The following is a 17011-nucleotide window of genomic DNA, read 5'->3' on the forward strand; positions in this document are numbered from 1 at the left end:
TCTTCCTTCACCTTCCACCATGAGAAAAAGCTTCCTGAGTCCCCACTAGAAGCCAAGCAGATGTACGTGTCATGCTTGTACAACCTGCAGAACCATGAGCCAAAATAAACTATTTTTCCTTATAAATAACCAAGTCTCATGTATTCCTTTATAGCAACACAAAAGGGACTAACACAGCTACATTAAGCAAAACTGTTGAATTTATTAATTCATGGGAACAAACAGTGTAAAATCTGGAGTGGGTCTGACCTCTGGGAAAAATTTATCCAGAGCATCAAACACTACATTTTCTCTAAATAATACACTCTAAATCTCTCTCTCTCTTTCTCTCTCTCACTCTAGCACACATGTACACGTGCACACTCATGTGTGCACACACACACGCACACACACAGGTGCTCTTCCTTCAAAAAACTACAAATTAGAGAATACAATTTTCACCTTTTGTTCTATTTTATTTATTCATATTGCCATGTCTTCTTTCTTTTTTTTTTCTTTTTTTTTTTTTTTTGGAGCAGTATTTACATTTTTTATTTCAAGTTGTAAAATATACGTGGCCAACACTGTTACTTTCATCCGCACATGGAATAGCTGGGAAGTATAAAAACCTGTACATGACCTTTTATCAAGATTATTTGTCATCAAATTACCCATATCCAAGTTTCCATGGGCCTGGAATTTCCTTTCCACTTGATAGGGGTATATATTAGGAAGTCCAGTTGATAACATTTTTATTTTTTTATAAAAAAAGGAAAAAAGAATCAACAGAGTCAAGTTGTCTTAGTCTTAAGGCTTTCTGGATTTCTTCCTTGGAGGAGGTCAGGATCTTCCCAAGGCCTGGGTCCTCGAATATTCTTCCAGTCATCAAACTTGGAGTCTTTTATTTTCTCATATTCCGACTCTAAAGATATTTTATTCTCTTTCAGTTTTTTTTTCAAGCTCAGGATCCATTTTAATCTTCACAGCATCATATGGGATTTGAGAAAACTCACGAAGACCAAAAGAACCTCCAACAATCAGCAGCAACATGGGGACTCCATAGTGGAAAGTCTTGTTCTTGCGAAAAGCACGCATCACCACGGGTGCAAACATGACTGAAATCTTCCATCCGCTCAGAACTCCAAGCGGACCCAGCGCAGACTCCCAAATGTCAGCGGCCCACGCTGTCACCAAGAGGAGTACGTCCTTGACTCACTTCCTTTTCCTTGGTTATTTAGTGCTTGGTCCTTACTGAATGGTTTCCGCTAGACAAAAGCAATCGAGTCATCGTAACATACTTGTGCGTCTGCCCATAAATGCGGGCGTCAGAGTGTTTTTGGTTCCGAAACGTCGTCGGTGTGCAGTTGGGATTCAGAGATTTGAATCAGTTTACAATCATCACCAAATCGATATGGAAACCAGTACTTTCCACGTTCTGGGTCCGGACTAACGTCTTCTTAGAACACTCCCATAGGCACATGGCCACTCGATAAAAACAACTAAGGAAAAAAAGTATTTTGAGGCCAGTGTGGTGGCCTGGGTGGGTGTCCTGTAGTCCCAGCACTTTGGGAGGCCAAGGTGGGTGGATCACCTGAGGTCAGGAGTTCTAGACCAGCCTGGTCAACATGATAAAACCCCATCTCTATTTAAAAAAAAATACAAAAATTAGCCGGGCATGGTAGCAGGCGCCTGTAATCCCAGCTACTGGGAGGCCGAGGCAGGAGAATCGCTTGAACCTGGGAGGCGGAGGTTGCAGTGAGCCCAGATCTCGCCATCGCACTCCATCCTGGGGAACAAGAGCAAGACTTTGGCTCAAAAAGAGAAAAGAAAAAAAAGTATTTTGAAGCTGGTACTCCAGTCTCTATGGCTATTTGTGGGATGAGGAATTTACCAGTTTAATGGAGACTTTTTTCTTTTTTCTTTTTTCTTTTTTTTTTTTTTGAGACGGAGTCTCATTTTGTCGCCCAGGCTGGAGTGCAGTGGCACGATCCCGGCTCCGTCTTCTTTCTATTTGTAGTATTTTATCATCTATATTTACTGATACTTCATACTTTTAAATGTATCAAATGTAAACTACACATTTATCTTTAAAACAAAATCTGAGAATAAGTATTAAAAAAATTAGGTAGAAGGGAGTGATTTCAGCAAGATAAGTGACTAGGAAGCTCCAGGCCCTTAGTCCTCCCCATTGAAACATAAAAAACAAACAAAAACAGACTCACTAAAATCTCTACTGAAGCTCTAGAAAATAGTCAAAGATCAGCGGCAATAAAGCAAATGCCAGATTATAAAAAAAGCCACATTCAAGACAACAGAACCATTTTGTGGCTTTTTGTTTTTTAGAAAGGCAGGGACGCACTCTGTCACCTAGACCAGAGTGAAGTCACACAATTATAGCTCACTGAATCTTCAAACTCCTGGACTCAAGTAATTCTCTGTTTCAGCCTCCTGAGTAGCTCAGACTACAGGAATGCATCATAATGTCCATCTACTTTTTGCTTATTTTTGTCTAAAGATGGGACCTTGCTATGTTTCTCAGGCTCCTTTCAAACTCTTGGCCTCAAGCAGTACCCCCATGTTGGCCTCCCAAAGTGCTGGGATTGCAGACATGAGCCACCCTGCCTGGCTGGCATTTTTACTTGCCCTCGTTCCATGCCATTTCTGGCACATGACAGTTTGGTCAGAAGGAAGCAACAATTCAGTTCCAAATTCCCTCCCTCAAACCAGAGGTCACAGGATACATATTATTAGCAATATTCTACTCTGTCTGGGAACTGCCTCAGGATCTCATGTCTCTTTCTCCTGAGCCAAGACTCAGAGCTCAGATGGGAAAAAAATGGCATAGCTTGGATCTCAGGCAAGGAAAGTCACAGAAACAGCAACCACAGCTTGTGTGAACTGTACTACAGACCCACATGTCTGAGGCAAGAGATTACAGGTGGAGGAATACAATAGAATATTTTAGTCTCCAAGGAGAAGATGAAGTGATACTCCTGAGAAATTAAGACATTTGAAAGCATCCATATATATAGGAAAATGGAAAAATCTACACAGGGATTAAAAAAAGATGCATAACCAGAGGAGACATGAGAAGACCTTTCCCTCCAGCCTGGTACAAGGCTCAAGACATGACCTAATATCCTAGAAAAAACCTTAGAGGTGCTTATTTTTTTCAAATGTACAATTTTCAATACAACAATAACAAATCACAAGGCATGCACAGAAACAGGCAAACAGAGCCCATTCAACAAAAGAAAGTAGCATGGTGTAAGTAGTCCATAAAGAAACGTAGGCCCTGGATTTACTAGACAAAGATTTTAAAACAATTGTCTTAATTATACTTGAAGGGATAATGCACAATGTAAAAAAAAACTAGGGGAATTCCATAAAATAATATATAAACAAAATAAGAATATTGACAAAGACATATAAATTATTTAAAAGAACCAAACACATATTCTCAAACAGAAAAGTACAATAACTGAGCTGAAAAATCCACTAGAGGAATTCAACAGCAGAATCAAACAGATAGAAGAAAAAAGAATAATATAATTGAAGACAGGAAATTTAAAATTATTGGTTCTGAGGAGCAAAAAGAAAAAAAACAGTTAAGAAAAGTAAACAGTACTTAAGGAAGTTATGGGTTATCATCAGGAAGCTTAATATATACATTATGAGAGTTCCAGAAGAAGACAAAAAGAAAGGGGAAGAAATTATTTAAAGAAATAATGTCCTGGCTGGGCGCAGTGGCTCACGCCTGTAATCCCAGCACTTTGGGAGGCCGAGACGGGCGGATCACGAGGTCAGGAAATCGAGACCAACCTGGCTAACATGGTGAAACCCCATCTCTACTAAAAATGCAAAAAAAAATTAGCTGGGCATGGTGGCGGGCGCCTGTAGTCCCAGCTATACAGGAGGCTGAGGCAGGAGAATGGTGTGAACCCCGGGGGGCGGAGCTTGCAGTGAGCCGAGATAGCGCCACTGCACTCTAGCCTGGGCAACAGAGCGAGACTCCATCTCAAAAAAAAAAAAAGAAGTAATGTCTTAAAATCGTCCCAAATTTGGTGAAAGATATGGCTGTACAAACATAAGAAACTCAATGAACTCCAAGTAGGATAAAGCCAAAGGGACCCACACAAGATACATTCTAATCAAACTGTCAAAAGCCAAAGACATAGAACATATTGAAAGGAGCAAGGGAAAAGCAACTCATCAACTAGAATTAGATACATGGCAGAATTGTCCTTCAAAACTTAGGAAGAGGAGTGACATCATGAAAGTGACAGAGTAAAAGATACGAGCCTTCGTTCTCTACCCTCCCACCCCTCAAGATATAATTCATTCACAAAATGAAATAGCCCTGAGAAGGCTTGAAGACCCACTATAGAATGTGTAGCAACAAAGTCGAGAAAAAACAATGGGGAATATCCACCCAGAAAGGACTGCCTTCCTGACATTGCAGGACTTGCCTAAGAACAAAGAAATGAGGAAACTATTGATATTGGTCATATGGTTAGAACCACTATTTTCCCCAGCAGCCTACTCCACAGAGTATATTAGCATCTTTTGACAGCCAGGGAAACAAACAACAGAGTGAAGAAACAGCCTATGGATTGGGAGAAAATATTTGCAAATAATAAACTTGATAAGAGGTTAATATCCAAAATACATAAGGAACTCAAACAACTAAATAGTAAGAAAGCAAATAACATAACATAATTTAAAAATGTGTAAAAGACCTGAACAGACATTTCTCAAAAGAAGACGTAATTGTCCCAGAGTTCTTCAGTATTCTGTGGTGTTCTTTGTGTTTTTCTCTTCACATTTGACACTGATATGCTCTCATTTGTTTATGTTCTAGCTCTCTAATTATTCCCTTAGTGGTATCAGTCGGCTTATGAACCTGTCAGAGGCACTCTTAATTCCTAGCATTTCCTTTCGATTCTTTCTTAGAGTTCCTTCTTTCTGCTTCCATTTTCAATCTGTTCTTGTTTGTTGTCAACTTACTTTATTAGATCCCTTAACATAATTATCATAATTATTTAGAATTGCCTGTTAAGTATGAAATATGTGTCATATCTGAATCTGATTCTGATGTTTGCCTTCTTTCTTCAGATTGTATTTTGTCTTGCCTTTTAGAATGACTTGTGACTTTTTTCTGGAAAGCCAGACCTGACATTTCATGTAATAGAAACTGAGATAAAAGTCTTAGATGTGAGATTTTAGGTTAATAAATCTAGAAGTTTGGCTAAGTTTAATGTTTGCAGTAGAAACTGGTGCTGGAGGCTTCTCATTGTCTATGGTTCTTGTTAATTCCATGCAGTGAGTTTTTCACTGCAGATATAGTACTTTCCATGTCTATTATTCCTATGCATTTCTTTTATGTAATTTCTACTATTCTTCTGAGATTACATATCTACTACCAATTATATCCATTTCCTTTTAATTCTTTGAATATATTTATAATAGTTACTCTTAAATTTTATCTAGTAACTCAAACTTATTCCAGAATCTGTTTCTATTGATACATTTTTTTAAATTACAGTCTAGCTTATCATACTTCTTATGACTAAAAATTTTCAATATTCTCAATTCTATCAGCCCTCCATATCTGCAGGTTCCACATCTTCAGGTTCAACCAAACAAAACTTATCTGCAGTTAAGTGAATCTGTGGATGTAGAATGCACAGATATGGGGAGGCTGACTGTACTGTCATTTTACGAAAGGGACTTGAGCATCTGTGAATTTTGGTATTTGCATGGGTCCTGGAATCAACTCCCACCAGATATCAAGGAATACTTTATTGTAAATGATAGTTTTTAAGATGATTATATCATCATCCATTAAAGGCTGTTACATTTTGTTTTTGTCAGGAAATTAAATTACCTTCTGCTCTTTTTTTCCTGTAATTCTAGGTTTTATTCTTTGTTTGGGCAAGACTATTATTAGTTTTATCCATAGTCCTAGGGCATTGCTCTTATTTTAGGGTCTGGTCTTTACTGCTAAGTTGTGACCATTTTGGAATGTCATAATTTCCTCTTTTTTAGTACTCTGCAAGCAAATTTCAACTTTTTCAGCAGCCTTTAACTTTGTTCCTTGTTCCTTCAATTCATCAATACAAATGTTCCAATTGGAATCCACTGACTTAAGCCGTATGAGGAAAAGTCTCCCAATAAGAAATTCAAATTGAACTTGTGGCTCATTTCATTAGAATCCCTTCTCTCAAAATAATGTAGTCCTCTTCTGCCTGGTATATAATGCCTGAAAGAGTTGCTTCATATATTTTGTCCAGTTTTATAGCTGTTTACAGGGTATCACAAGTCTGATTACATTTATTCCATAATAGTCAGAAGTAGAACTGTTATTCACTTTCTTTTAATAGGAAACTTTTCTTAGTTATGACAGGTGATATATTTGGTTGTGTGAGAGGTGAGACAGCACAGTATAATGAATAAGAGTATAGACTCTGGATATTGCTGCTTGACATTGAATCCTGGCTCAGACATTTTTACCCTTCATATGACTTTGGGCAAATAACTACTACGGTTTAGATACTTCACTCTTTAAATGAGATTAATGTGAATAATTACATATGAATGTTATGAGTATAAAATGAGTTAAGATATAAAAGTGCTCAGGACAGTAATTAGTAAATAGTGAACACACAATACTTATTGTTGTTTTGGCTTTCTCTGTATGCTCTACATGGGAGGTAGGTGCCTAAATTTTGGGGGTTTGTAGGGGACTAGCATAGTTGTTCCATCTCTCTTTAAATATCGAAGTCACCCTCTTTCTTCCAGTCTCCACTGGCTCTGATAACAATATAGCTGTATTCCTGTGGCCTACCTTGGGAAGCTCCGTATTTTATAGGTCTCATCTTTTTGCATATATGGAAAAGTTTATCAACTCTCTTTGATTTCATTGCTAATTCATTGCCATTGGACATCATCTATATATGATATATATTATGTGTATATATATGTGTGTGTGTGTGTATATATATATATATATTCTGTCAGTTATCTTGAACCAGAAGTTTCTCTGTTATTTTTATATTTTCGTATATATGTATATAGGTGTAACACACACACAGGGTGATTTGAGTGAGCTATGCTCGGCTTTTGGCTCAACATACAAATAGGTGATAAATTATTTAAAGATACATAAAAGGGGACACTATGACCATGTAGGTTTGAAATATATACTGATATTTTTCCTTTGAGCCACAAGAAACTCAAACAAATCAGCAAGAAAATAAACAACAATCCCATCAAAAAGTTGGCTAAGGATATGAATAGACAGTTCTCAAAAGAAGATATACAAATAGCCAACAAGCATATGGAGAAATTATCAGGGAATTATCAGGGAAAAGCAAATCAGAGCCACAGTGCAATACCACTTCACTCCTGCAAGAATGGTCAAATTCAAAATATCAAAAAATGATAGATGTTGGTGTGTTTTTGGTGAAAAGGGAACATTTTTACATTGTTGGTGGGAATGTAAACTAGGACAACTATGGAAAACAGTGTGGAGATACCTTAAAGAACTAAAAGTAGATCTGCCATTTGATCTAGTAATCTCACCACTAGGTATCTACCCAGAGGAAAATAAGTCATTATATGAAAAAGATACTTGCACACACATGTTTATAACAGCACAATTTGCAATTACAAAAATATGAAACCAGCCCAAATGCCCATCAGTCAACGAGTGGATAAAGAAAATGTGGTATATATACCATGGAATACTACTCAGCCATAAAAAGGAATGAAATTATGGCATTCATAGCAACCTGGATGGAATTGGAGTCTATTATTCTAAGTGAAGTTACTCAGAAATGGAAAACCAAACACTGTGTGTTCTAACTTGTTGGTGGGACCTATGCTATGAGGACACAAAGGCATAAGAATGATACATTGGACTTTGGGGACTCGGGGGTAAGAGTAGGGGGGTGGCAAGGTAGAAAATACTACACATTGGGTACAGGGTACACTGCTCAGGTGATGGGTGCACCAAAGTCTCACAAATCACCACTAATATTTTCAACTTGACAAAGACAGGCAATGAATTTCTAGACCTATTCAAGTTTTTGTCAGCAACGTATGTCATAGACTCAATATCCTGATAAAGTAACCAAGTAATCACAAAGGGATGTCTTTCTGCTACGTACAATCTGACCTTTAGCTTCTCAATACAGCTGATTAATTTGATTCACTTGTAGCGAACTGTGGAAAAAATTCCATTTTGCATTTAAAAAAAATTATCCAAAGTAATTTGAGGTGGTTTTACTGAATATGATTTTAAAAGAAAATGGTAACAACTATTCAGGTACTCTCTATAAAGAGTATGTACCTTCAGCTTCACCCAGCTATTTGTATCTTTTTCCATTTTGTCTGGATAACTGAAACTTATGTAACAGCAGTCACAAGTGAGCATTCATACTGTGCAAAGCAGACCACTCAGCATGAAGATTGGACTGTGACCACAGCATTCTTAGTCTGTGAGAGCCAGTCAAGGTGACAACTAATTTGCATCACTATATTTAATTTCAACTAATACTGTGAATGGATATTCTTTATTATTTTATTTATTTATTTATTTATTTATTTATTTAGAGACTGAGTCTCTCTCTGTTGCCCATGCTGGGTGCAGTGGCGCAATCTCGGCTCACTGCAACCTCCGCCTCCTGGATTCAAATGATTCTCCTGCCTCACCCTCCTGAGTACCTGGGACTACAGGCACCCACCACCACGCCTGGCTATTTTTTTTTTGTATTTGTAGTAGAGACAGGGTTTCACCATATTGACCAGGCTGATCTTGAATTCCTGACCTTGTGATCCACCTATCTTGGCCTCCCAAAGTGCTGGGATTACAGGCATGAGCCACCACGCCCAGCCGTGAATGCATATTCTGAAGGTTGCTGTCATTTGTACTTTTCCAAATCATCAAGCATTAAATGTTAGATTCTACTAATCAAGTTTGTAGGATAGTTACATATCTTTGGAGTGAAGTAGAGCTCATCAACTGTAGCTCTAAACAAACTGTAATCATATCTGCTGAGGTTTGTAAAACACAGATTGATAATCCTTTAAAAGACACTGCATGTTTTAAAATGATACTGAATTATTTGTAACATTTCATAGATATAAACCTCCTTGCAAAAATAAAAGCATGTGCTGGAAATAATAATGAGAAAATATTAAAACCAACAATATCTAGCTACAGCTTTAAAAATGTAAGACTAGGCATCATGTAGAGAGCCAGAATTTTAAATTTTAAACTAACTTCAACACAGTAACAAATTTCAAATTTCCTAAAATATATCCCTCTTTCTGCTACCCAACCTTCCTCAAATTTATTTCCAGAATAAAATACATGTATACTATAACATAGATATTTAACTTCAATTTTCATTTTTAAATAACTTTAGAATAAAATCTTATATAGTATGAATTTATAAAAATCAGCTTCATACTTGACTTGGTACATTCATTTTAAAAGAAGTACAAAAAGCACTGAATAGCCAAAGCAATAGTAAGCAAAAAGAACAAAGCTAGAGGCATCACACTACCTGATATCAAAATATACTACAAAGTCATAGCAATCAAAATGGCATGGTACTAGCATAAAACAAACACATGGACCAATGCAACAGAATAGAGAGCCTATAAATAAATGCATTCATTTACAATTAATTGGTTTTTGACAGATGCCAAGAATGTACAATAAGGAAAGGGCAGTCTCTTCAATAAATGGTGCTGGGAAAACTGAATATCCATATGCACAAGAGTGAAATAAGACTTTCTTCTTATACCATATATGAATATCAACCCAAAATAGATTAAAGACTTAGATGTAAGACCCAAAGCTGTAAAACTACTAGAAAAAAAATATAGGAAAAAAGCTTCATGATATTCGTCTGGACAATCACTTTTTTGATAAGATCCCAAAAGCCCAGGCAACAAAATCAAAATTAGACAAATGGGATTATATCAAACCCAAAAGCTTCTGCACAGCCAAAGAAAGAATCAACAAAATGAGAGACAACCTATGGAATGGGCAAAAATATTTGCAAACCATACATCTGATAAGGGATTAATGTCCAAAATATGTAAGGAACTCAAACAACTCAATAGAAGGAAAAAAAATAACCTGGTTTTAAAAATGGGCAAAATACCTGATGACATTTCTCAAAAGAAGGCATACAAATGGATAACTTCTATATTAAAAATGCCTAACATTACTAATCACCACATAAATAAAAATTAAAACCACAGCCAAATATTACCTCACACCCTCACACCTGTTAGAATGGCTGTTATAAAAATGATGAAAGATAACAAGTGTTGGTTAGGATGTGGAGAAAAGGGAACTGTGGTATACAGTTAGTGGCAATGTAAATTGTACAGCCACTATGGAAGTTTATCAAAAAATAAAAACAGCAATCATATAACTAAGCAATTTTTCTTCTGCGTATATATCCAGTGATAATGAAATCAACATGTTGAAAAGATAGCTGCATCCCCAAGTACTTTGAATCATTGTTTACCATATCCAAGATATGGAATCAATCTAAGTGTCCATCAATGGATAAATGGATAAAGAAAATATGGGAGAGATATATATATGCACAATGGAATACCATTCAGCCTCAAAAAAGAAAGGAATCTTGTTTATGACAACATAGGTGAACTTGGAGAACATTATGTTAAGTAGAACATGCCAGGCACAGAAAGACAAATATCACATTATCTCATTCATATTTGGAATCTGAAAAAGTTGCACTAATAGAAGCAGATATTAGAATTGTAGTTTGAAGGGGCTGAAGGTCAGGGAAATGGGGAGATGGTCAAATAATACAACATTTCTGTTATGAAGAATGAATGAGTTCTGGAGATCTAATGTACAGCATGGTGGCCATCGTTAACAATAATGTATTGTATACTTGAAATTTGCTAAAAGAGTAGACCATAAATGTTCTCACCACAAAAAAGTGACTAAATGAAGTGATTTATGTTAATTAGCCAGATAGTGGTAATTATATGTATACATATTTCACAATGCCTATGTATATCAAAACATCAATTTGTATACCTTAAATATATACAATTTTTAATTGTTAATTATAGTCCTATAAAGCTGAAAAACAGACACTAATATGACTTCTGTACATATACACTTATATATTTATACTAATACACTTATATACACTTACACATACCTATATGTTTCTAAATTATATGTCCATATATTACATATAAATACTTACACTTTTATAACTTATATGACAAAACTTATATGAGGTACCTAGAGAATTCACATTTATAAAGACAGAAAGTAGAACAGTGCTTACCAGGAGCTGGGGAAGGGAGAAAGAGGAATCATTGTTTAATTGTTGTAGAATTTCAAATTTGCAAGATGAAAATCTCTGGTGCTGTGTTTCACAACTATGTGAAACACACTTTACATTGTGAATATATGTGGCAATTCTAAACTATACACTTAAAAATGGTTAATTACATCTCTCTATATCATATGTCATCAGGGAAATGCAAACTAAGCCAACAGTGAGATATCACTACACATCTGTTAGAATGGCCAGAATCCAAAACACTGACAACACCAAATGCTGATGAAGGTGTGGAGCAACAGGAACTCTCGTTCATTGTCGGTGGGAATGCAAAAAGGTGCAGACACTTTGGAAGAGAGTTTGGCAGTTTCTTAACACAACTATATATACTCTTACCATATGATATAGTAATTGTGCTCCTTGGTATTTACTCATAGGAGTTGAAAACTTATATCTATATTGTAGGTTTATTCATAATTGCCAAAACTTGAAAGCAACCAAGATATCATAGGTGAATGGATAAATCAGCAATGATACTTCCAGAAAATGGAATATTATTCAGCACTCAAAGGAAATGAGCAATCAAGCCATGAAAAAACATGGAAGAAATTTAAATACATATTACTAAGTAAAACAAAGCAATTGGAAAAAGCTACATTCTCTATGCTGGTAATTACGGGCATATCTTGTTTTATTGTGTTTTGCTTTATTGAACTGCACAGATACTGTGTTTTTTTTACAAATTGAAGATTTGTGGTAGCCTTACATTGAACAAGTCTATCAGCTCCATTTTTCCAACACTATGTGCTCATTGCTTATCTCCATGTCACATTTTGATAATTCTAGCAATGTATCAAAATTTTTCATTATCATTGTATCTGTTATGGTGACACGTGATCAGTGATCTTTGATGTTGCTATTGTAATTGTTTTGGGGTACCACAAATTGCACCCAATAAGACAGCAAACTTAATCCATAGATGCTGCGTGTGTTCTGACTGCTCTAGGGACCCACCACCACTCCCCTGTTTCTCTCCCTCTCCTTGGGCCTTTCCGTTCTCACAACAATATTGAAATTAGGTCAACTAATCACCCTACAATAATCTCTACGTGTTCAAGTGAAAGGAAAAATTTTACATCTTTCATTATAAATCAAAAGCTAGAAATGATTAAGCTTAGTGAGAAAGGCATGTCGAATTCCAATATAGGCTGAAAGCTAGGCTTCTTGCACCAAACACCCAAGTTATTAATGCAAAGGAAAAATTTTTGAAGGAAATTAAAAGTGCTGCTCCAGTAAACACACCAGTGATAAGAAAGAGAAACAGCCTTATTGCCGATATGGAGAAAGTTTTAGTGGTGTGGATAAAAGATCAAACTAGCCATAATATTCCCTTAAGTGAAAGCCTCATTCAGAGCAAGGCCCTAACTCTCTTTAATTCTATGAAGGCTGAGAGAGGTGAGGAAGCTGAGGAAGAAATGTTCGAAGCTGTTAGAAGTTGGTTCATGAGGTTTATGGAAAGAAGCTGTCTCCATAACATAAAAGTGCAAGATGAAGTAGCAAGTGGTACCAAACAGCAGATTTTTAATGTAGACAAAACAGTATATTGGAAGAAGATGCCATCCAGGAGTTCCAGAGCTAGAAATGAGAAGTCAGTGCCTCACTTCAAATCTCCAAAGGGCAGGCTGACTCTCTTGTTGGGCTTAAAGCTGGTGACTTTACAATAAAGCCAATGTCCATTTACCATTCTGAAAATCCTAGGGCCTTTATGAGTTATGTTAAACCTACTCTGCCTGTGCTCTATAAATGGAGCAACAAAGCGGGGATGACAGCACATCTGTTTACAGCATAGTTTTCTGAATACGTTACGTTCACTGTTGAGACCCACTGCTCAGAAAAAAGAAAGAAACAATTCTTTTAACATATTACTGTTCGTTGACAATATACCTAATACTCAAGAACTCTGATGGGGATGTACAAAGAGTTTAATGCTGTTTTCATGCTTGGCTATAGAACATTAATTCTACATTCCATGAATCAATTTTGATTTTCACATCTTATTATTTAAAAAAATACATTTTTGCAAGGCTATAGCTGCCATAAATAGTTATTCCTCTGATAGATCTGGGAAAAGTCAATTGAAAACCTTCTGGAAAGGATTAACCATTTTTGATGACATTAAGAACATTTGCATAGCAGAGAGCCCAATTATGAATGAAGTGGCATTCACAATTGCTACAAAGAGAATAAAATACCTAGGAATACCGCTAACAGGGGAAGTAAAGGACCTCTTCAAGGAGAACTACAAACCACTGCTCAAGGAAATCAGAAAGGACACAAACAAATGAAAAAATATTCCATGCTCACAAATAGGAAGAAACAATATTGTGAAAATGGCCATACTGCCCAAAGTAATTTATAGATTCAATGCTATTACCATTGCAGTACCATTGACATTCTTCAGATATTTAGAAAAAACTATTTTAAAATTTGTATGGAACCAAAAATGGGCCTGTATAGCAAAGATAATCCTAAACAAAAAGAACAAAGCTGGAGGCACTATGATACCCGACTTCAAACTATACTACAAGGCTGTAGTAACCAAAACAGCTGTAGTAACCAAATCAGCATGGTACTGATACAAAAACAGACACATAGACCAATGGAACAAAATAGAGAACTCAGAAATAAGACCACACATCTACAACCATCTGATCTTTGACAAACCTGACAAAAGCAATGGGGGAAGGATTTCCTATTTTATAAATGGTGCTGGTAGAACTGGCTAGCCATATGCAGAAAATTAAAACTGGACCCTTTTCTTACACCACATACTTAAACTAACTCAAGATTAATTAAAGACTTAAATGTAAAACCCAAAACTATACAAAACCCAGAAGATAATCTAGGCAATACCATTCAGGACATAGGCACTGACAATGTTAAAGCAATTGCAACAAAAGCAAAAATTGAGAAATGGGATCTAATTAAACTAAAGAGCTTCTGCACAGCAAAAGAAACTATCATCAGAGTGAACAGACAACCTACAGAATGGGAGAAATTATTTTCTATCTATTTATGTGACAGAGGTCCAATATCCAGAGTCTACAAGGAACTTAAACACATTTACAAGAAAAAACAACTGCATTAAAAAAGTGGGCAAAGGACATGAACAGACACTTCTCAAAAGAAGGCATTCATGCGGCCAACAAATAAATGCAAAAAGCTCAACATCACTCATCATTACAGAGATGCAAATCAAAAGCACCATGAGATACCATCTCACACCAGTCAGAATGGCTATTATTAAAATGTCAAGAAACAACAGATGTTGGCAAGGTTGTGAAGAAACAGGAATACTTTTAACAGTGGGAATGTAAATTAATTCAACCATTGTGGAAGACAGTGTGGTGATTCCTCAAAGACCTAGAACCAGAAATACCATCTGATACAGCAATCCCATTGCTGGGTATATACCTAAAGGAATATAAATCTTTCTATCATTCATATATATATATACACACACACACACACACACACACACACACACACACACACATGTATGTTCATTGCAGCACTTTTCACAATAGCAAAGACATGGAATCAACCAAAATACTTGCCAATGATAGACTGAATAAAGAAAATGTGATACATATACACCATGGAATACTATGCAGCCATAAAATGGGACGAGATCCTGTCCTTTGCAGGGACATGGAGGGAGCTGGAAGCCGTTATCCTCAGCAAACTAATACAGGCACAGAAAACCAAACACTGAATGTTCTCACCCATAAGTGGGAGCTGAACAGTGAGAATACATGGACACAGGGAGGGGAGCAACACACAATGTGGCCTGTCAGGGGAGGCCAGATAGGGAAGAGCATCAGGAAAAATACCTAATGCATGACGGGCTTAATACCTAGATGATGGGTTGATAAGTGCAGCAAATCACCATGGCACACATTTACCTATGTAACAAACCTGTACATCTGCACATGTACCCCGGAAAATAAAATAAAGAGAACATTTGTAATCCATGGGAGGCAGTCAAAATATCAACATTAAGATGAGTTTGGAAGAAGTTGATTTCAACTCACAAGGATGACTTTGAGGGGTTCAGTACTTCAGTGGGGGAAATAATCGCAGATGTGATGGAAACAGCGAGAAAACTAAAATCCATCACTAAAGATGTGACTGAATTGCTGCAATCTCATGATAAAATGTAAATGGGGGAAGGTGGTGTTTCTTATAGTGAGCAAAGAAAATAATTTCTCGAGATGGAATTTACTTCTGGTTAAGATACTGTTAACATCATTGAAATGAAAACAAAGGATTTAGAATATTATGTAAACTTAGTTAATAAAGCAGTGGCAGGATTTGAGAAGATTGACTCCAATTTTGAAAGAAATTCTGCTATGATAAAATGCTATCAAACAGTATCACATGCTATAGAGAGCGCTTTTGCAAAAGGAAGAATCAATCAACGTGGAAAATTTGATTGTTGTCTTATTTTAAGAAATTGCCATAGCTACCCAACCTTCAGCAACCACCACCCTGATCAGTCAGCAGCCATTAGCATAGAGTCAAGGCCCTCCACCAGAAAAAAAGGTGATGCCATTAACATGGAGGCAAGGCCCTCTACCAGTGAAAAGATGAAGGTTCTGATGATTGTTAGCATTTTTTAGCAGTAAAGTATTTTTAAATTAAGATATGTACATCATTCTTTACATGTAATGCTATTGCACAATTAATAGAATAAAATATAGTATAAACATGATGTTTTTATGCAGTGGGAAACCAAAAACTTAGTGTGACTCACTTTATTGCAATATTGCTTTATTGCAGTGGTCTGGAACTGAGCTAATAGTATGTTTGAGGTATGCATATATGTGACATTCTAGAAAAGGCAAAACTATGGAAGCAATAAAAAGATCATTGCTTTCCAGAGGTTGGGTGGGAGAGAGGGATGAATAGATGGAACACAGAGGACTTTTAGGGCAGTAAATCTGTTCTTCTGTATACTATAATGGTGGATATATGCCATCACAAATTGGTCCCAACCTATAGAATATATACCACCAAGAGTAACACGAATGTAAACTATGGACTTTGGGAGATAATGATGTGTCAGTGAGGTTCATCAATTGTAATAAATGTACCACTCTGGTAGGAGATGTTGATAATTGGGGAGGCTATGCATGAGTTGGGGAACAGATATGTAGAAAATCTCTGTATCTTCTGCTCAATTTTGATGTGAACATAAAATATGTATGTATATATATACATATCTCTTATAATTTTAAGTACATATTGCAATTGTTAATTTCTTTTACTCTAAGAAAATTATAAATATATGAAACCGCAGTATTAAATATACTCCTTATTTATGATTCTGTAGTAATGACATTCATTTTAACTGCCAGAAATTTGGAATTTGTATTTATAATTACTTCAAAATAACTCTTTATTAGTTAATTATATAACGATTATTATTAAACACAAGATCTTATGTATTATCTAGTGTTTCTTATACCTGAACCTATGTTCTGCAAGTGAATATAAATTTTAATGAATATGTATTCAATAGGAATTTGTTCTACTCATTTATAGTCAGTCTTGTTATTTTTTCAGGGATTCTTTGGCAAACATTAAGCATTTTCTTTTTTTTTTTTTTTTTATTATAC

The 17011-nt window shown here is 36.0% G+C and overlaps 2 pseudogenes across 2 annotated transcripts in view; one reads left to right on the forward strand and one right to left on the reverse strand.

Annotated features, from left to right (window-relative positions):
• Nucleotides 1-509: 509 nt before the first annotated feature.
• Nucleotides 510-1280, reverse strand: LOC105519974 (annotated as a pseudogene). Its single transcript, XR_001003053.1, has one exon. The product of XR_001003053.1 is annotated as a cytochrome c oxidase assembly protein COX16 homolog, mitochondrial pseudogene (transcript).
• Nucleotides 1091-17011, forward strand: part of LOC105519988 — an 87244-nt pseudogene continuing 71323 nt past the window's right edge. The window contains exon 1 of the transcript XR_001003057.1: nucleotides 1091-1178. The product of XR_001003057.1 is annotated as a leydig cell tumor 10 kDa protein homolog pseudogene (transcript). The remainder of the gene's footprint in view (nucleotides 1179-17011) is intronic.

Source organism: Colobus angolensis, unplaced genomic scaffold, assembly GCF_000951035.1.
Source record: "Colobus angolensis palliatus isolate OR3802 unplaced genomic scaffold, Cang.pa_1.0 Scaffold366, whole genome shotgun sequence".
In the NCBI taxonomy this organism is placed as follows: Eukaryota; Metazoa; Chordata; class Mammalia; order Primates; family Cercopithecidae; genus Colobus; species Colobus angolensis.